A 21,798-nucleotide genomic window follows, 5' to 3' on the forward strand; every position below is an offset into this window, starting at 1 on the left:
TCCAGCCCACATGGAAGGGTCCCTACCCTGTAATACTTTCTACCCCCACAGCAGTCAAGGTACCAGGACATGACTCCTGGATTCACTACTCACGAGTCAAGCCATGGAAGAAAATAGAAGAGGACATTCAATATACCTGTGAGCTCCTGGGAGATCTCAGATACATATTCAGAACTACAAGTGAGTGTCATTCTAATGAACACCCCCAAAATCTAGTTTCTGGGGATAAGATTTCTTAGGAAAGCTCTAAAGAGCCAACACAGCTTGGCAGGGATTGTACTCCAAAACAGACAGGAGATAATATTCTGATCCCTGAACAAAGAGGGACTTGAGCCATCCTGATGATGGGAATTTAGAGTTGGCTAATGGTCTACAACAGAATGGGAAAAACTAGAGATCTCTTTGGAGAAGGCAATGGCACCCCACTCCAGTACTCTTGCCTGGAAAATCCCATAGACGGAGGAGCCTGGTGTGCTGCAGTCCATGGGGTCGCTGAGAGTTGGACACGACTCAGTGACTTCACTTTCACTTTTCACTTTCATGCATGGAAAAGGAAATGGCAACCCACTCCAGTGTTCTTGCCTGGAGAATCCCAGGGACGGCGGAGCTTGGTGGGCTGCCATCTATGGGGTCGCACAGAGTTGGACACGACTGAAGCAACTTAGCAGCAGCAGCAGAGATCTCTTCAAGAAAATTAGAGATACCAAGGGAACATTTCATGCAAAGATGAGCTCGATAAAGGACAGAAATGGTATGGACTTAACAGAAGCAGAAGATATTAAGAAGAGGTGGCAGGAATACACAGAAGAACTGTACAAAAAAGATATTCACATCCAAGATAATCACAATGGTGTGATCACTCACCTAGAGCCAGACAGCCTGGAATCTGAAGTCAAGTGGGCCTTAGAAAGCATCACTATGAACAAAGCTAGTGGAAATGATGGAACTCCAGTTGAGCTATTTCAAATTCTGAAAGATGATGCTGTGAAAGTGTTTCACTCAATATGCCAGCAAATTTGGAAAACTCAGCAGTGGCCACAGGACTGGAAAAGGTCAGTTTTCATTCCAATCCCAAAGAAAGGCAATGTCAAAGAATGCTCAAAGTGAAGTCACTCAATCGTGTCTGACTCTTTGCGACCCCAAGACTATATAGCCTACCAGGCTTCTCTGTCCATGGGATTTTTCCAGGCAAGAGTACTGGAGTGGGTTGCCATTTGCTTCTCTAGGGGATCTTCCTGACCTAGTGATCGAACCCAGGTCTCCTGCATTACAGGCAGATGCTTTATCCTCTGAGCCACCTTTGCACTCATCTCCCATGCTAGTAAAGTAATGCTCAAAAATCTCTAAGCCAGGCTTCAGCAATACGTGAACCATGAACTTCCAGATGTTCAAGCTGGTTTAGAAAAGGCAGATGAACCAGAGATCAAATTGCCAACATCCACTGGATCATCAAAAAAGCAAGAGAGTTCCAGAAAAAACATCTATTTCTGCTTTATTGACTATGCTAAAGCCTTTAACTGTGTGGATCACAACAAACTGTGGAAAGTTCTGAAAGAAATGGGAATACAGACCACCTGACCTGCCTCTTGTGAAACCTATATGCAGGTCAGGGAGCAACAGTTAGAACTGGACATGGAACAACAGACTGGTTCCAAATAGGAAAAGGAGTATGTCAAGGTTGTATATTGTCACCCTTCTTATTTAACTTATATGCAGAGTATATCATGAGAAACGCTGGGCTGGAAGAAGCACAAGCTGGAATCAAGATTGCCGGGAGAAATATCAATAACCTCAGATATGCAGATGACACCACTCTTATGGCAGACAGTGAAGAGGAACTAAAAAGCCTCTTGATGAAAGTGAAAGAGGAGAGTAAAAAAGTTGGCTTAAAGCTCAACATTCAGAAAATGAAGACCATGGCATCTGGTCCCATCACTTTATGAGAAATAGATGGGGAAACAGTGGAAACAGTGTCAGACTTTATTTTGGGGGGCTCCAAAATCACTGCAGATGGTGACTACAGCCATGAAATTAAAAGACGCTTACTCCTTGGAAGGAAAGTTATGACCAACCTAGACAGCATATTGAAAAGCAGAGACATTACTTTGCTGACTAAGGCCCATCTAGTCAAGGCTATGGTTTTTCCAGTAGTTATGTATGGATGTACAAGTTGGACTCTGAAGAAAGCTGAGCACCAAAGAATTGATGCTTTTGAACTGTGCTGTTGGAGAAAACTCTTGAGAGTCCCTTGGACTGCAAGGAGATCCAACCAGTCCATTCTGAAGGAGATCAGCCCTGGGATTTCTTTGGAAGGAATGATGCTAAAGGTGAAACTCCAGTAGTTTGGCCACCTCATGTGAAGAGCTGACTCATTGGAAAAGACCCTGATGCTGGGAGGGATTGGGGGCAGGAGGAGAAGGGGATGACAGAGGATGAGATGGCTGGATGGCATCACCGACTCGATGGATGTGAGTTTTAGTGAACTCTGGGAGTTGGTGATGGACAGGGAGGCCTGGCATCCTGCTATTCATGGGGTTGCAAAGAGTCGAACACGGCTGAGTGACTAAACTGAACTGAACTGAACTGATCAGCACCCCACTCCAGTACTCTTGCCTGGAAAATCCATGGACGAAGGAGCCCGGTAGGCTGCAGTCCATGCGGTCGCTGAGAGTCGGACATCACTGAGCAACTTCACTTTCACTTTTTACTTTCATACATTGGAGAAGGAAATGGCAACCCACTCCAGTACTCTTGCCTGGAGAATCCCAGGAATGGGGAAGCACGGTGGGCTGCGGTCTATGGGGTCGCACAGTGTCGACTGAAGTGACTTAGTTGCAGCAGCAACAATGCCCCTACTAGTCCTTGTTATGCTATACTGATACTGCTTATGACTGCTCCATGTATTATCAATTGTCTAACATATTTTGTCCCTGCCAGGTCAACAAGCTACAGTATGTAGTACCAGTTCAATAAACATTTATAAAACTACAGCTGACCACGGAAATTATCGCTCACCCTTAGGTGGACACCACTATAAGGACTCTGAGGCCTGAGAGTGGGGGGGCGGGGAGGCCCAATAACCCTCGCCAGTTCAGCAGAAAGTAGCCAGAAAGACCTCGATGCCCCTATTCCCAAAGAATTGCGTCTCCCATCTCTTGAAGGGTGAATGTTAGATAGAGTAGAAAAAAGGAGTCCAGAATGGCAGTAGCTAAAGACAAGGAAGGGAAAAGCCCATGAAAACAGAACAAAGAAGGTCCAAGGACCGGACCTCAGGTAGAACAAACAGCACTCCTGGCTAGCCCAATTTACATAGGGCAGGCCCAGGGGGAGGGAAAACATATAAAAAGAGGAGTCAAAGGGCTGGGGAGGAGGGGGGGGGGGGGGGGGAGGGGGGGGGGGCGGGGGGCTGGTAGCGGGGGCGGTCTCTCTCCCCCGCTGTGCATACTCATTCTCTCTCTCCTCTTCACATCTTTGCGTAGGGATGCCCTCATGCCTCAAGGGTGTATTTTCCTATTATTTTCTAAATAAAATTGAGCTGTAACGCATAGCTGTAACACTGATCTAAGAGGTATAACAAGGTCTGTTCGAGACTTGAGAGCTATAACATGGTCTGTCCAAGCCCCAAGAACTATTACACAGTTTGTCCAAGAGCTAAGACATGCAGAGGGCTCTAATGTCTGTCACTTCAAATCTCTGTTGAGACGAGACAGAGCCGAGGAGAATACACTCACCTGACCGTTCTACCTTCAGTGACTATTTTGAGGACTCAGTGAAATATGCTATGTATTTAAGAGTATTTTTATGAAGGATTAAACAAAGCTTAAATACATTTACTTTTCAAATATAGGTAACATAAGTCTATAACAAATAGTTTCTTAAAGAAAAACTTTTTAAACAAGGCTATGCCTTTGCCAATCAACAATAGTACTGATCCACTCTATATTAGAGTGAATACGTAATATACATAACACATTTTATACATAACACATGCATCTCTGGTTCATTCCTTCTAGTGAAAGCCCATCATTGTCTGCTATTGAAGAGTAAATTGATTGAGTTAAAGAGAGCTGAATTACAGTTGACATTTTCATGAATTGTTATAACTGTGATGATAATAGTGTTTCCATGAAGCAGAAAAAAATTTCCCCTTGATTGCATCCACCTACTATTCTGTCTCTTAAAATTTCCAAAAACCTACTTCAGAAAAGCTCATAAATATGAAAATTCTTCCTAGATTCAGTATGACCAAAGCAAAGGCATGTGAACACATGTCAAGATGATGAATGGAGACATATTACATCTGTTTAATTTATTTCTGCATTTAAATTGTAAGTTGACAACTATTTATGTCAATTGTACTTATCTTGCTCTCATTTGTGTTTATTAATACTTAAGCTATTTGCAGTACTTAGATTTCATATGCATGTAGTTGATTTCACTAAAGGTCTTTGTCAGTTGTTATCTTACATTTTTTCCCTTGGACCCCTCCCTTTGTTATACTTACATGATACCTGATGTAAATACTACTGTATTTATATAAATAGTTTATTTGTTTTGGAGTATGAATCAGTCCCAAACTGACACAATTAAATTTCTTCTTTAGAATTTTAGTATATAGGGGATTAAGAAATAAAAGGCTCCCCAGTATAAAAAGTCCATGATATAAAACTTTGTTCTTCTTCGTAGCTGTGATTCCCACATGTCAAGTATGAGAGATAAAAGAGATATGCCAGAGACAAATAGAGAAAAAGATGAAATGGAAAGGCCGTAATGTAAATCTTGATTCTTGAAGCTACCTTCTTTTTTATGATTTGGTTTTCTAACAGTTATATATTTTAAGAGTCAACACATTTGTCTGTTCTCCTCCATTAATTTAGTTTTGTTTCTGTTATTTGCAATGGAATTCTAGTTAATAAACTGTTATGGAGGTAGCAAATGAACATACGTAATATATCTTCCCAGATTGTGCCTTATGTTTTCTCAGTTTACAAATTCAGTCTAATGTTTTGTTTCTTTCTCTAAAATTTTTCAGTTTTAGAACATTGATATCTGTAAGGTTTTCAACAGTTGGAACAGGAGATAACGGGACTAAGCAGGTAAAAGGAGGAAAGTCTCCTCTAATTAATAAGATTTATTTTCTTATAAGATTTATTACTTTGAAGGTCTTGTTCTTTAAATATAATTACACTAAAGTGATTCAAATAAGCTGCCTAATTTTGTAAAACATATACCCTAATTGCCTTTTTAAATTTCATGCTGCTAGAAGGCAGAGAATGTGCTTTTCCAATTTTTATATGGCTTTATATCAGATATAATAGTCACATAATAAACGTTTGTTGAAGGACAAGAGCCATGTGGATGTGGGATTTAAGTTTGTGACAAAAGTCACACTTTAGAATCACACCTCATATCTGATGCTTAAAATCCTTTAAATATTGATAAAATAAAAATTCAGTGTTAATTGGAATTCTCTATTTTGACTGTCAGTTCTCTCATTTAAAACATTAAAAGTGGTTAATGTATAATTTATTGAGTAACAGCAAAAGCCATTCCAAAGTGTTATGAATGTGTTTAAACAAGCGCTGGATGAGCAGCTGAGATGTAAAGACTTTTAATTTTGTGGTTTCAAGATCAAATTCGGCAGTGTGCCTGTGGGTTTGACCACTACTCATGTGGGAGCTTTGAGAATTTTTGATGATGTAGAACAATCAGTGGTGAAATATCAAAGGCTGGAACACTGAGGGCAAATACGGGTTCATGAATTTTAAAGGCGGTCATGCTTTAAATAATTTCAGTGCATACAAAGAAGCTGCTAGGACTGGTGAAATGGGCATTCAAGGAAGCTAACTTTATCTTTAGATGAATAGGAAAAGATAACTATAGCCCACAATATGGACGGTTTTTCAATTTTTTCAAACTAACTGAAAGACCTTTAATTAGTTCAAGGAATAAAAATGCTTGTAAAGATTGCTTCTTAATTCCTGATAATTTCACCTTTTAACTTAACACCATGAAAAAATTAATTAGGGACTATCAAAACGCAAGAATGTGGTGTAGCCATCTTTAATATAAAATTGTATTAAATCAGTTTTCTGGGATTGGTTCTATGTTACCGTATTTAATTTCACATAAACTTTGGAAAGTTTTATGTAATTTAGTATGCATTTACTTTTAGAGAGAGTTTAATATGGTTTTCGTGACAATAACATTGTGAAAGTGGGCAGCTGATCAAATTATAGGTTTAGGTTTCTATTGAAGAAAAAGCATCCTTAGGATACTCTTGACTGCACATTTTAACCAAAAGCTGAAGTTTACCAGCTCACCTTCTCCAAGCTCAAGCTATGAATACTTCAAAGAAATAAAAATAAATTAGGCCGTAGAGTTAAAGGTCACACATACTAGTGAAAGGAAGAATGAGGTTGTGCTTTGTTTTGTTTTTCCTTTGTGGATTGCTCTTATTTATCATCTCTCCTTTGCCTTTCTTGCACTTCCTTCACTGAGATGGCCTGGAGGACTCTCATACTAGGAGGGACAGTTCACTAAGATCTAAATGATTAGCAACACAGGGCCCACAGACCACATTCATCCTGTTCCACATCAAGTCTGGCTATGCTAATTGGTTTTTGAATCGCCTGTGTCTGCTTTCAAGCTACCACGGCAAAGTTAATAGTTGCAACAGTGTCTTATAGCCCACAAATCTTTATTTACATTTATTATCTGGACATTTACAGAAACTATTTGTCAACTCAGCAGTGCTGGGTTCAGGTGGAAGAAGTATAAACTGAGAATTTTAAGCTGACTTTGCTCTAGTTCTTAGTTTTTTACATCTTGGATTTTCCTTTGAGACTTTCTTTGCTAATAGGGCGAGACAGTTTAAATGTCTTAGTAGAGACTTCAGGAATAGTGAGAAGAGTAGACATGCTTCTAGTCTTGACTTTAAGTTAAACATGCCAAGTAAGGTCTTAAACTGCTAAGTCACGTCAGTCGTGTCCAACTCTGTGAGACCCCATAGACGGTGGCCCACCAGGCTCCCGTCCCTGGGATTTTCCAGGCAAGCATACTGGAGTGGGTTGCCATTTCCTTCTCCAGTGCATGAAAGTGAAAAGTGAAAGTGAAGTTGCTCAATCCTGTCCAACTCTTCGCGACCCCATGGACTGCAGCCTACCAGGCTCCTCCATCCATGGGATTTCCCAGGCAAGAGTACTGGAGTGGGTTGCCATTGCCTTCTCCAAGGTCTTAAACTAGTCCCACATAATTCAAAAAGGTACAGTCTGTGGGGGTAAAACGGAACTCTTCATGCACAACAATAAGTTGAACATTTGCCCAGCATTCCCTCCATGTAAATCCTTCACGGATCTAGTGTAGAACAGGACTCAGAGTCCAGTCACATTCTCTACCATCAGTGATCTAACAAAACACACTGCTTCAAAATGAATATCAAATGAACCTCACATATCCAATCTTTTGAGCTTGTTCATACATAAGGGACAGAAACAGAAAGGTCAATCTGCTTAGCAGCAGAGTTCTAAAAATAAATCAATTGCAATTGGAGTTGCTTTTACTTATTTTTTAAAATTTTACTTCTATTAGATTGTTATAGAATGAGATCCAGTTTAAGTTGGAGAACTACCTTTACTTGTGGGATTTTTGGTGTTTGTTGTTTTTTTTGTTTGTTTTTCATTTATTTTCCCTCTGCACAAAGATTGCAGATAAGTGATGTTTCAACTTTAGACTTTCTGTCGTAATAGTATATTTCCTAACAGCCAATCACAACACAGCCATAAAACTTGTCTTAATGGGATTTTGCCTTGAGCATGATCTGTAATTAGGTAGGAGGTTACCATTGCAACTCCATCACTGTGATTTTTAGGTGAATCTCTTGGGGCTCTTTTGGCCTCTGGGTTTCCGAGCTTCATAGCATACCTTGAACATTAGGTAAGCTTCTGCTGATGCTCAGGCTCACACACACACACACACACAGTATGGTTAATATTCATCAACATTTCTATAATTAGCAAATGTGTCTGTGCTAAAAGTTTTATTCTTATTTGATTATTATTTCTTTCTTTTTGCACATATTGGCTCTTTTGATGTAAGTACAGTCCAATCTAGAGACAGAAGTAAACTGCAGATGCCACACCAGAAGTGTACTGATGACACCATCTGCTTTTTGCAGCTCTCTCTTGGTCACTGATTTCTCCGAGAGGTTTTCTTTAAGATAGTTGGACAATCTTATGGCATGTTGTGTGACATATGGAGTACTATTTCATTAGTGACTTCAGTATGCTGAAGTTGAGAAAGCAAGGAATGTGGAATCAGACAGACAGATTTAGAAGTCTTGGTTGGTTTCCTCACTGGATAAAGTCATGTGTCCTTTCTGTCCTTAGTCTCCTAAGCTGTACAATAATAACCAATGTCATCAAGCTGCCTAAGAGGTGCTGTGATAAATAACTGTTTTATACTGAAAGCGCTAGATCAACTATAAGGTGATATTTAAAAATAAATTATAATTATTGTTTTTTACAATTAGTGAAAGTCATATCATCTCTATTATCAAAAAGGAAATTTTTCACTCCAGCCCTAGTGATATTTACATCACTTCTGTCAGCACTGCTTAAAACTCATAGACTCTGTTTGATTTTTGAGGTGTTAGACTTTTGTTTGAAGAATTTGCCCACATTAGTTTTGTATCAGTGTCTTACCTCTGTAAGAAAAATTTATAGGATTATGGTACAAAATCAATGAGAAAGAGAGATATAATAGATCTTTTGGAAATAAAAATTAAATAAAAAACATTAAAATTCTTTATCAATTATAAAGCCCATGCTACTATAGTAGCTCCTATATCTATCAAATAAGTATGGAAGCTATTAAACAGAGGAGATTATTTGCATTCTTGATATTTTTAGAAGCATACACTAATAAATATAAGCAATAATACTTATGACTCTCAACATTTTGTTAAACTCATCTTCTGTAATGAGATGAAAAAAGCATAGCATAGTGGAAAACCTTTCCTTATTCTCTCCATGAAGTTTTCCTTTGATTTTTAGTCATAATGCTCTTTGATTTTTCCCTTGGCAATACCACTTTTGATTCATGAGTATGGGAAAAGCTACCCTGATGTGCCCATACTTTTCCTGCATGTATTCTCAGTGTTCTCTCTTTTTTCCAATCTCTTACTCTCTCTCTCTCACTCTTCCTACTTCCCCCTTTCCTAATGCCTGCCAGCTGTCTTATTGATCAAGACAGTCCCCCATAACTCTCAGGGTTGGATGGACAAAATCCAATTGACTGGCTAAGGGCTTGATTTAAAGGCTGAAAGTAAAAAACAAAACCAAAACCTATTTACACCTCAGTCTAGATTTCAGCACTTTCAATAGTCTATATTTACTGTATATAAAGCTGATCCTTTGGTACCTATCTTACTCTCATTATAGTTTTCAAGTGATATAGAATCATTAAGTGGCAGATTTTAATTAGTACCTTGAAAACTCCAACAAATGATTTCAATATCAAAGTGGTTTTCATCAGGTTGAGAGAAAGAAGGCTAGCAGGACAGAGAGGCTGGTAAGTGAAAGAATAAACTAAAGAGGCAGAAGTTACAAGATATTTGACTCCAGTTTCATCTAACTTGGGAATTAGTCAAAATAGTCACAGTGAGTATTGTGTTACCCCTACTCTCCCTTTGTTTAAAGTGAATTTTATTGTGTTTATCCTGCTCATCTTTCATACTGTATATTAACAGACACAGAAACACATATCTTGAGCCATGGGCATTACATCCAAATGTGACCACATCCCAAGTGGTTGGGCTTTGAGCTGGAAACATGAATTAACTGAAACCTTGATGATACTCCCTTCAGGGTGGGAACAAATATGATCATTTATGAGAAGGATTCTCACCATTGTCAGGTGATCAAAGCACAAACTGATGAGAGTTGTTGCCCCCCACTGATAACCATTACTCACTCTTTCCCTTAGTAATAAAATCTCTAACTTATATCTGGACCCATAAGAAAAATATTCCCCTACCTTTATCATAGGTAGCTGTGACCACTGTACTAAACTGTGACAAAGGAATGTGAGTGGAAGTAGTAGGTACAAGGAATATCCTAAAAGGAAGGAAAAGCACATCCTTCTTTTGTATTCAGTATGTACTCTGAACTACATTTGTCTCATTTATAAATACAAAGGACATTTTCTAGAATAATATCAAAGGTCATTGACAAGTCTAAGAAGTCTATCACTTTCTGAAAGTGAAAGTGTTAGTCATTCAGTCGTGTCCGACTCTGTGACCCGATGGACTGTAGTCCACCAGGCTCCTCTGTCCTTGGAATTCTCCAGGCAAGAATTCTGGAGTGGGTTGCCATTTCCTTCTCCAGGGAATCTTCCCGACCCATTGACTGAACCTGGGTCTTCTGCCTTGCAGGCAGTCTCTTTACTGGCTGAACCACCAGGGAAGACCTATCACTTTCTGATAAACTTTTAAAATCTTCCTCAGAAAGATATAGTCGGAATTTGCCATTGGTAAGTTTGAAAGTAGATGAAGATTTTTAAAATTAATTTTTATTGGAGTATAGTTGCTTCAATGTTGTGTTAGTTTCTACTGTACAGCAGAATAAATCAGCCATATGTACACACATATCCCCTCTCTTTCGGATTTCCTTTCTATTCAGGTCTCCACAGTGCAGTAAGTGGCATTTCTTGTGGTATACAGTATGTCTTCATTAGTTATCTATTTATAGTATCAATAGCATATACTTGTTTATCCCAACCTCCCAGTTCCTCCCATCTCCCCTTCCCACTACCCCCATTTGTTCTCTACATCTGTGTCTCTATTTCTGTTTTGCAAATAAGATCATCTACACCAGCTGTCCCTAACCTTTTTGGCACCAGTGACCAAACTGTGAAAAATAATTTTTTTCACAGAGTGAGGATGGTTTTGGGATGGTTCAAATACATTACATTTACCATGCCACCACTGATCTGACAGGAGGCAGGGCTGAGGTGGTAATGCAGGCAAAGGTAGCAGCTGTAAGCACAGAGGAAGCTTCTCTTGCTCACCAGCTGCTCAATTCCTGCAGTGTGGCCCAGTTCTTAACAGGTCACAGACCTGTAACCAATGTGTGGCCCAGAGGTTTGGGACCCAGATCCCATTTTTCTAGATCCCAGATACATGCATTCATATATAATATTTGTTTTCTGACTTATTTCATCCTGTACGACAATCTCTAGGTCTATCCACATCTCTACAAATGACCTAATTTCATTCCCTTTTATAGCTGAGTAAATTCCATTGTGTGTGTGTGTGTGTATATATATACACACACACACCACATCTTTATCCATTCCTTGTAAATGCTGGGGAGTGTGTGGAGAAAAGGGAACCCTCATACACTGTTGGTAGAAATGTAAACTGATACAGCCACTATGGAAAACAATACAGGGGTTCCCTAAAAAACTAAAAATAGAACTACCATATGACCAAGCCATCCCACTCCTGGGCATATACCCAGAAAAAGCATAATTCAAAAAGGTACATGCACCCCAGTGTTCGTTGCAGCACTATTTACAATAGCTAAGACGTGGAGGCGACTTAAATGTCCATCAACAAAGGAATGGATAAAGAAGATGTGGTAGAGATGAAACTGTTTTTTGATTCCAACAACTTTCTTTCTTTGGTTTTATCATTCTTGTAAAGTGTCACATTCCCGATCAGAAAGGAAGCCTGTTAAGTTATTTCTAAGAGTAGTGATGGTACAGGAAATAAGTGAAGTCATACCAGTGTGTTGATGACATTCTGCATTAATCCTCTAGAGTGTTTGCCTTTGGAGGAAAATAAATACACATACACATACTATACAGACATCTCCTTCTTTTAGAAAGCTTGCTTTATGCTATTTTGCTTTTACAAAAAAATCAATATTAGTATCTATTTTAACTAGCCAAAACAAATCTGAGAAAAGATTTTCACTTCTATGAAAAGGAAAATGGATTCTTCACTTTAAATCACTTTGGCTTAAAAGTTTTCATAAGAACCTTCTACTTTTGAATACCAGGGGATATACACACACCACACATGTATTCTCTCTCTGTACATTTACATATATTCATATGCATGCACACATACTTAAGACAGGAAAATGTTTGCCTTAAAAAATTAATTTCACATGATAGAATTTTACATATTCTATTCACACAGAATAGTAATTTGAAGTCCACACAGAATAACAATTCGAGGACCTTCCTGGTGGCTCAATGGTAAAAAAAAAAAAAAAAAAAAAGAGCCTGCCAATGTAGGAGACATGAGTTTGATTCCTGGTCCAGGAATATCCCACATGCCACAGGGCAACCAAGCCCAGGCACCACAACTACTGAGCCTGTGCGCCACAGCCTGGGAGCTGCAAGAAGAGAAGCCACCATAATGAGAAGCCACTGCACCACAACTAGAGAAAAACCTGCAGATCCAGCACAGGTATAAATAAGTAAATAACTTTTTAAAAGTAATTTGAGATACCTGCATTTTCTTCAGTTCCTCAAATCCTAATTTTGTGGTTACAAGCTTTAGTCAATAAGTAACACTGAATACCACAGCAAGTCAATTTATGACAAATTACAGTAAATGCATCTAAATAGCACACTTAAAAAATCTGTGAAATAACTTCAATTCACTGCATTTGAATTTCATATTAAAGTAATAATTATGAGTTCGATGAGAAAGATATGCTTCCTCAAGCAATAGAATTGCATGTTATCCCATTCTGCTCTTGTATACCTGCCAATTACTACATAATAAAAATGTTTTCCTGTATCCAATATAAGCATTCTTTTTATGTCACAGTTTTCTATCAATAGCTACTTTCCTAAACATTTGATCATGTTTCTAGTAGTACAGTTAGAATCAACTTTTGCATATTTAACTGCCTACAGTAATTACTGGAGAAGGAAATGGCAACCCACTCCAGTAATCTTGCCTGGAGAATTCCATGGACAGAGGAGCCTGGCAGGCTACAGTCCATGGGGTTGCAAAGAATCAGGCATGACTGAGCAACTATCCCTCATTCACAGTAATTACAGGATGATAAATAGAACTGAGGTCTGTAAAAGGAGAGGAGTACATATTAATTTTTTAGAATTTAATAAAATTAGACTCTGGTATTAATAATTGTATTCTTTCTAGGATATAGTCTGAAATAAGAATACGCAGTTTGATCCATTGGTGTACTCGATGTAGCTATTATATTGATTGAAAGCTGCCAGATAAATCGCTCTTCAGTTACAAAGTGTTGACTGGATCAGAGACTGATGATTTAAATAAATAAAGAAGGAGAAATTTCTGAGCACAGCATTAGTGTCAGAATCAATGAATTGTTCCTGCTGAGTATTTGTTAGTGTACCTAGAAGTATAAAACTAACTTTAGAGACAGCTATGACATTCCAGGGAAAGTTGATGAAAAATTTAACCCTTTGCTCCAAATTTGCATTTCCCTCTGCGACTTGATTTGAATATTAAAAGTAGAAATTTAAAGTATATTGGTAATAATCTGCCCTACAGAGGTACTGCTATGCTGAGAAATAGCATCTTCATGTTAGTGGCCGAGATGCCAACAACATTCATCTGTTGATTTACCAAATGATCACTTTGCATCAGGCCTTCAGTTTCAAAGCAAGATTCTACATTAAATGAAAATAGAGCACTCTAGGGAAGTTCTAGTGAAAGATGATACTTATATGATATTATACATGTTTCCATGACATTCCCCCAAGTCATCCCACCCTCTCCCTCTCCCACAGAGTCCAAAAGACTATTCAATACATCTGTGTCTCTTTTGCTGTAAAGTAATTAGCCTCCAATTAAAATAAATAAATTTAAATTAAAAAAAAAAGAAAGATGATACTTTTCAAAACATTTTGATAACAACTGTCCCTGTATGGCTGTGATGGAAAACATGGCAAAGAACCAGTGTGCTGGTCATTCTGATCTTTGGATGGAATTTTCATTTTCTTAACTTGATTTTGTTTATGCATCAAATAATCCTTTTATTTTAATGAAAGTACTATGCAAGATAATTGGTGTATATAACTGATTTTATAAAATCACTGTGTATTTAAAAAAATACCTAAAATTCTAATACCACTTGAGTAAATCACTGAATCAGAGTATCACTTGTAAGCAATGAAGGAATGCTGACTTTGTTTCACATTTGGGGGCTTTTCATTGGCTCTGCTTCATTAAGATTCTCCTGTTTTCACTATAAATTTAAAAAATACTCAACAATAAACTTTCATCGCAATTTGTGTTTTTAAAAAGTAATTTCTGGTAAAGAAAATTTCTTTATCTCTGCATTTCTTCAGCTCATTTCAACAGATTTTATTTTTTTCCCCTTGACATTCCTCGGTTCTAATTCCATCTAATTGGCAAGTCCAGAGAGAGTACAAAGATTAGTCTTGATGTTTTAGACACATTAAAAATGCTTCATTTGACCCTTAGTGCCTGGCAAAGTTATGTATTTGGCAAAGAGCCATACTGATTATATTTTAGAAACTGGGATGAAACTATTATATCTCTTAATTTCAGAGACAAAGGAATATAAATTATTATAAAAAGTGTATCTCAAATTATGATGATAGTTTTAGAACACTTTTCCTGATTATGGATCACATAATTTCATTAGAAAAAGCTTCTTCATAATTGCTTTTTATTGTTTGCAGTTATGTTTTGGGAGATGTGATTTGACACATGGTGTGTTTGAATACAGGAATTAGTAAGTTAGATTTTAATGAGCCTCATTGAATAAAATGAGATACTATATTTTGAGTGACATAGAATTTCTCTCTAATATTTTTCTTTATGTTTAAACAAATTGCTCAAGGAGCTTAAAAGCTGTTCTGCTTGATTGTAATTATATGCAAGCAGGAAGGCTACTATGGAAAGTTCTTTTTGAAAGGTGTTAGTCTTTTTATAATATTATATTTGAAAAAATTAATAGGAAAATAAACTGTTTCAAATTATTAGGTTTCATCTATCTCTTTTATAAAATGTCTTATTTTCATTTTGTATTGTTTTTATTTTTTAAAGGGTGTATTACAATTTTAGTCTTTTAATTTTATTAATCTAACCTATAACACAGAGGATTCCAGAAAAGAAATACTTAGGGAAGACAAAGGAGCAACGAAGATTTAGGTTTCAATTGTTTGTTTTTCTTTGCAGCAAAGCTATTCTCTATAGAAACTTCTGTGTCTATGAAGAAGGCTTGGGAGACCTGTTGGTATCAATATTTGTTTAAGCACCTTTGACATTCTTATTTGATAAAATTATTTGTGCACAGACCCAACGAAGAAAACACATTTCTATTATGTGAATAGTAAATAGAATAGATTCAGTTCAGTTCAGTCGCTCAGTCGTGTCCAACTCTTTGCAACTTGATGAATTGCAGCACCCCAGGCCTCCCTGTCCATCACTATCTCCTGGAGTTCACTCAAACTCATGTCCATTGAGTCGGTGATGCCATCCAGCCATCTCATCCTCTGTTGCCCCCTTCTCCTCCTGCCCCAATACCTCCCAGCATCAGAGTCTTTTCCAATGAGTCAACTCTTCGCATGAGGTGGCCAAAGTACTGGAGTTTCAGCTTTAGCATCATTCCTTCCAAAGAAATCCCAGGGTTGATCTCCTTTAGAATGGACTGGTTGGATCTCCTTGCAGTCCAAGGGACTCTCAAGAGTCTTCTCCAACACCTTACTATCTAAGAAATTATATTCAAGGAAACTTGGAATCAACCTAAATATTTTTTAACAAGAAAGTTGATGAATAACATTTCTGTACTCTATTCATTCTCGTTGTCTCCTTTCCATCCTCACTCCAGGTAGGAATGGCATCTTTGAGCAGCAAAATTATGCATTAAAATTAAGTCACTTGAAAAGTGAAAGTTGCTCAGTCGTGTCCGACTCTTAACTATCCCATGGACTGTAGCCAGACAGTCTCCTCTGTCATGGGGATTCTTCAGGCAAGAATACTGGAGTGGGTTCCCATGCCTTCCTCCAGGGGATCTACCCAATTCAGGGATTGAACCCAGGTCTCCCACATTGCAGGCGGATTCTTTACCAGCTAAGCCTCCAGAAAAGCCCCCAGATACTGAGTGGGTAGCCTATCCCTTCTCCAGCTGATCTTCCCCACTGAGGAATCCAAGCAGGATCTCCTGCATTGCAGGCAGATTCTTTACAGTGGAGCTACCCCGGGAAGATGAACTGTAAATAAGGGAAATATCATTTTGTCCTAGATGTATGCCTTGACTTAAGAATGTACTATCATGATGAAATGGGTCAAGGGTTTACAATTTGTATGAGTCAATTCGAGCCAAAACTTGAGATTGAAGGAGTGACAGTATGAAATAGAATGAAATGGATAGTGGGACAGAAAGATGAAGCCAATTGTAGGAGTGAATAAGACATGCTGACCAAAGACAAGGGTGAGGGAAATTTTACTGCCCATATTAAACTAACTCAGCTAAGAATACAAAGCAAATACAGAGGAACAGCATATAAATCTTTTTATTACCCCTTGGACTCCAAGTATATTAATAACCTAGAAGTATCATAGGGTTATTCCTGATGAAGACTGTCATTTGATCTATTCAACTATTTTAGGAATATTCACATAACTGTCTTCTATCAGTGATGATATGAACATTCTGAAGTGAAGATATTTCCAAGTCTTTTTGAAAGTTAAAAACAGAAGAAGCGCAAATTAAATTTACTTACTAAATATATTAATGAAAAAGTATTTTGCTTTGCTTTATGAAAGCAAATATTCCTAAAACTATTATCTTGGTATTATAAAAATCAAATTTAGTTGCAATAAACCACTCAAGTAACAGAGTACTCACCTCCCACTTGTGTTCACTGAATTGTGGAATATTAGACTGTGAAGACGGAGATCTGGTGACTTTTCATGTATTTGTGACATTGCACCGGGTGCAATGGACCACGCAGAAGTGGGGCCAAGAGGAGCTACCCCACGTCCAAGGTAAGGGGCGGCCACCGAGAACGCCAGGCTGTGATAGCACAGGAGCAGCCGAGAAGAGCTATCCCATGCCCGAGGTCAGGGGCGGTGGCGGAGAGGACCTACCCCACGTCCAAGGAGAGGCGGTTGTGTGGGCACAGGAGGGCTGAGAGGAGCTACTCCACATTTAAGGTCAGGAGGGGCGACCCTGTCCAAGGAAAGGAGCAGTGGCTGTGCTTTGCTGGAGCAGCCCTGAAGAAATACCTCACATCCAAGGTAAGAGAAACCCAAGTAAGATGGTAGGTATTGTGAGAGGGCATCAGAAGGCAGACACTCTGAACCATAATCACAGAAAACTAGCTAATCTGATCACATGGACCACAGGCTTGTTTAACTCAATGAAACTAAGCTATGCTGTGAGGGGCCACCCAAGATGGATGGGTCATGGTGGAGAGGTCTGACAGAATGTGGTCCACTGGAAAAGGGAATGGCAAACCATTTCATTATTCTTGCCTTGAGAACCCATGAACAGTATGAAAAGGCAAAAGATAGGATACTGAAAGAGGAACTCCCCAGGTCAGTAGGTGCCCAATATGCTCCTGGAGATCAGTGGAGAAATAACTCTAGGAAGAATGAAGGGATGGAGACAAAGCAAGAACAATGCCTAGCTGTGGATGTGACTGGTGATAGAAGCAAGGTCTGATCCTGTAAAGAGCAATATTGCATAGGAACCTGGAATGTTAGGTCCATGAATGAAAGCAAAATAGAAGTGGTCAAACAGGAGACGGCAAGAGTTAACATTGACATTCTAGGAATCAGCAAACTAAAATGGACTGGAATGGGTGAATTTAACTCTGATGACCATTATATCTACTACTGTGGGCAGCAATCCCTTAGAAGAAATGGAGTAGCCAACATGGTCAACAGAAGAATCCGAAATGCAGTACTTGGATGCAGTCTCGAAAACGACAGAATGATCTCTGTTCATTTCCAGGCAAATCATTCAAAATATCAGTGATCCAAGCCTGTGCCCCTCCAGTGACACTGAAGAAGCTGAAGTTGAACGGTTCTATGAAGACCTACAAGACCTTTTAAAACTAACACCCCAAAAAGATATCCTTTTTATTATAGGGGACTGGAACGCAAAAGTAGGAAGTCAAGAGACATCTGGAGTAACAGGCAAATTTGGCCTTGGAACATGGAATGAAGCAGGGCAAAGGCTAATAGAGTTTTGCCAAGAAAATGCACTGGTCATAGCAAACACTCTCTTCCAACAACGCAAGGGAAGATTCTACACATGTACATCAACAAATGGTCAACACCAAAATCAATTGATTATATTCTTTTCAGCCAAAGATGGAGAAGACTATACGGGCTTCCCCGGTGGCTCAGAGGTTAAAGCGTCGCCTGGAATGCGGGGAGACCCGAGTTCGATCCCTGGGTTGGGAAGATCCCCTGGAGAAGGAAATGGCAACCCACTCCAGTACTCTTGCCTGGAGAATCCCATGGAAGGAGGAGCCTGGTAGGCTACTAGTCCATGGGGTCACAAAGAGTTGGACATGACTGGGCAACTTCACTGTACAGTCAGCAAAAACAAGACTGGGAGCTGACTGTGGCTCAGATCATGGACTCCTTATTGCCAAATTCAGACTTAAATTGAAGAAAGTAGGGAAAACCACTAGAACATCCAGGTATGACCTAAATAAAATCCCTTATGATTATACAGTGTAAGTGAGAAATAGATTTAAGGGACTAGATCTGATAGATAGAGTACCTGATGAACTATGGATGGAGGTTCATGACATAGTACTGGAGACAGGGATCAAGACCATCCATAGAAAAGAAATGCAAAAACAAAATGGCTGTCTGGGAGGCCTTACAAATAGCTGTGAAAAGAAGAGAAGCGAAAAGCTAAGGAGAAAAAGACACATTCCGATTAGAATGCAGAGTTCCAAAGAATAGCAAGGAAAGATAAGAAAGCCTTCCTCAGCGATCAATGCAAAGAAATAGAGGAAAACAAGTGAATGGGAAAGACTAGAGATCTCTTCAAGAAAATCAAAGATACCAAGGGAACATTTCATGTAAAGATGGGCTTAATAAAGAACAGAAATGGTATGGACCTAACAGAAGCAGAAGATATTAAGAAGAGGTGGCAAGAATACACAGAAGAACTGTTCAAAAGATCTTCACAGAAAATCTTCACACGCCAGATAATCACGATGGTGTGATCACTCACCTAGAGCCAGGCATCCTGGAATGTGAAGTCAAGTGGGCCTTAGAAAACATCACTACGAACAAAGCTAGTGGAGGTAATGGAATTCCAGTTGAGCTATTTCAAATCCTCATGCTGTGAAAGTGGTGCACTCAATATGCCAGCAAATTTGGAAAACTCAGCAGTGGCCACAGGACTGGAAAAGGTCAGTTTTCATTCCAATCTCATAGAAAGGCAATGCCAAAGAATGCTCAAACTACCACACAATTGCACTCATCTCACACACTAGTGAATTAATGCTCAAAATTCTCCAAGCCAGGCTTCAGCAATATGTGAACCGTGAACTTCCAGATGTTCAAGATGGTTTTAGAAAGGCAGAGGAACCAGAGATTAAATTGCCAACATCTACTGGATCATGGAAAAAGGAAGAGAGTTCCAGAAAAACATCTATTTCTGCTTTATTGACTATGCCAAAGCCTTTGACTGTGTGGATCACAATAAACTGTGGAAAATTCTGAAAGAGATGGGAATACCAGACCACCCAACCTGCCTCTTGAGAAACCTATATGCAGGTCAGGAAGCAACAGTTAGAACTGGACATGGAACAACAGACTGGTTCCAAATAGGAAAATGAGTATATCAAGGCTGTATATTGTCACCCTGCTTATTTAACTTCTATGCAGAGTACATCATGAGAAATGCTGGGCTGGAAGAAGCACAAGTTGGAATCAAGATTGCTGGGAGAAATAACACTAACTTCAGATATGCAGATGACACCTTATGGCAGAAAGTGAAGAGAAACTAAAAAGCCTCTTGATGAAAGTGAAAGAGGAGAGTGAAAAAGTTGGCTTAAAGCTCAACATTCAGAAAACTTAGATCATGACATCTGGTCCCATCACTTCATGGGAAATAGATGGAGAAACAGTTGAAACAGTGTCAAACTTTATTTTGGGGGGCTCTAAAATCATTGCAAATGATGATTGCAGCCTGGAATTAAAAGACGCTTACTCCTTGGAAGGAAAGTTATGACCAAACTAGATAGCACATTAAAAAGCACAGATATTACTTTGCCAACAAAGGTCCATCTAGCCAAGGCTATGGTTTTTCCAGTGATCATGTATGGATGTGAGAATTGGACTGTGAAGAAAGCTGAGTGCCGAAGAATTGATGCTTTTGAACTGTGATGTTGGAGAAGACCCTTGAGAGTTCCTTGGTCTGCAAGGAGATCCAACCAGTCCATCCTAAAGGAGACCAGTCCTGGGTGTTCATTGGAAGGACTGATGGTGAGGCTGAAACTCCAATACTTTGGCCACCTCATGCAAAGAGTTGACTCATTGGAAAAGACCCTGATGCTGGGAGGGATTGGGGTCAGGAGGAGAAGAGGACGACAGAGGATGAGATGGCTGCATGGCATCACCAATTCTATGCACATTAGTTTGGGTGAACTCCAGGAGTTGGTGATGGACAGGGAGTCCTGGCGTGCTCTGATTCATGGGGTCGCAAAGAGTTGGACACGACTCAGCCACTGACTGAACTGGAAAATATTTAACTTTTTTTCCTCAGCTTTTCATATGTTTTTAGATCCCTAGATGCTCATTTGTTAATTTATTTTACTTTGTTTTAACATGGAATTCAGATAGATCTTTTAATTATAATTTTTATTTCATATATAGGATAAATTATTAAAATAAGCATATTTAAATTTTAAATATTTATGCGATACTGTTATGCAAATTTATTCATGTTTTTATATGGAAAATTAAATACTTATACAGATAAGGTAATATTTTACATATTTTGTGTTAAGACTTCTGGCATTCTACTTATTTAGGTATAAACCTGAAAGAAATGTAAGGCATGATATATCTTCTAAGTAATAGACTTTATATATTTTTAGACACTGGGGAAGAATACATCTGGCCTCAATTTGCACATGTGGTTCACTGGAAATAATTTATTTGTAACCTTAAGCACAGTGTCTAATACATAAAGAGAATACAAAAGGTATATGTATAATGCTATTGATCATCATCATCATCATAATTATAATAATAATGATATTTATGCTATTCTTTTATTATTATTATTATTGGTTGACTTCTATGTAGAACTCAAGGCTGTTGAACCGTGGTCATTTTATTTCCTGATACCTATCCACTCAATGGATGAAATGTTAATATCATATTTATAGGATCATTGTCAAGGATATTGATTATATTCCAATTCTAGATAAAGAGCTTTTAAGATCTAGTACTAATATATTCAAGCTCCTTGGTTCATTGTCATTCTCTCTGTTCTAGCTGGAATATGGGATGATTTAAGGGCATGAGCCCCTCTGCTTTCTTGGATATACTGCTTTCCTAAGATCTGTGAAAGATAATTTAAATCAACTCTGTGTTAAACATTAGGGAAAATATGCACTTTTCTTTTTTCCTTAGACTTTTTCTTGCCATCAAAACAGTGAGTTTTATAGATAAAATTTAGAGGAAAAGAGAACTGAGGAATCCATTAGATCTATTAGAGTAAAAATCTCAGGCCTACTTTCTCAGCAGAAGAGTTTTTTTTTTTTTTAATCTATGGAGTC

Source organism: Ovis aries, chromosome 3 (assembly GCF_016772045.2).
Source record: "Ovis aries strain OAR_USU_Benz2616 breed Rambouillet chromosome 3, ARS-UI_Ramb_v3.0, whole genome shotgun sequence".
NCBI lineage: Eukaryota > Metazoa > Chordata > Mammalia > Artiodactyla > Bovidae > Ovis > Ovis aries.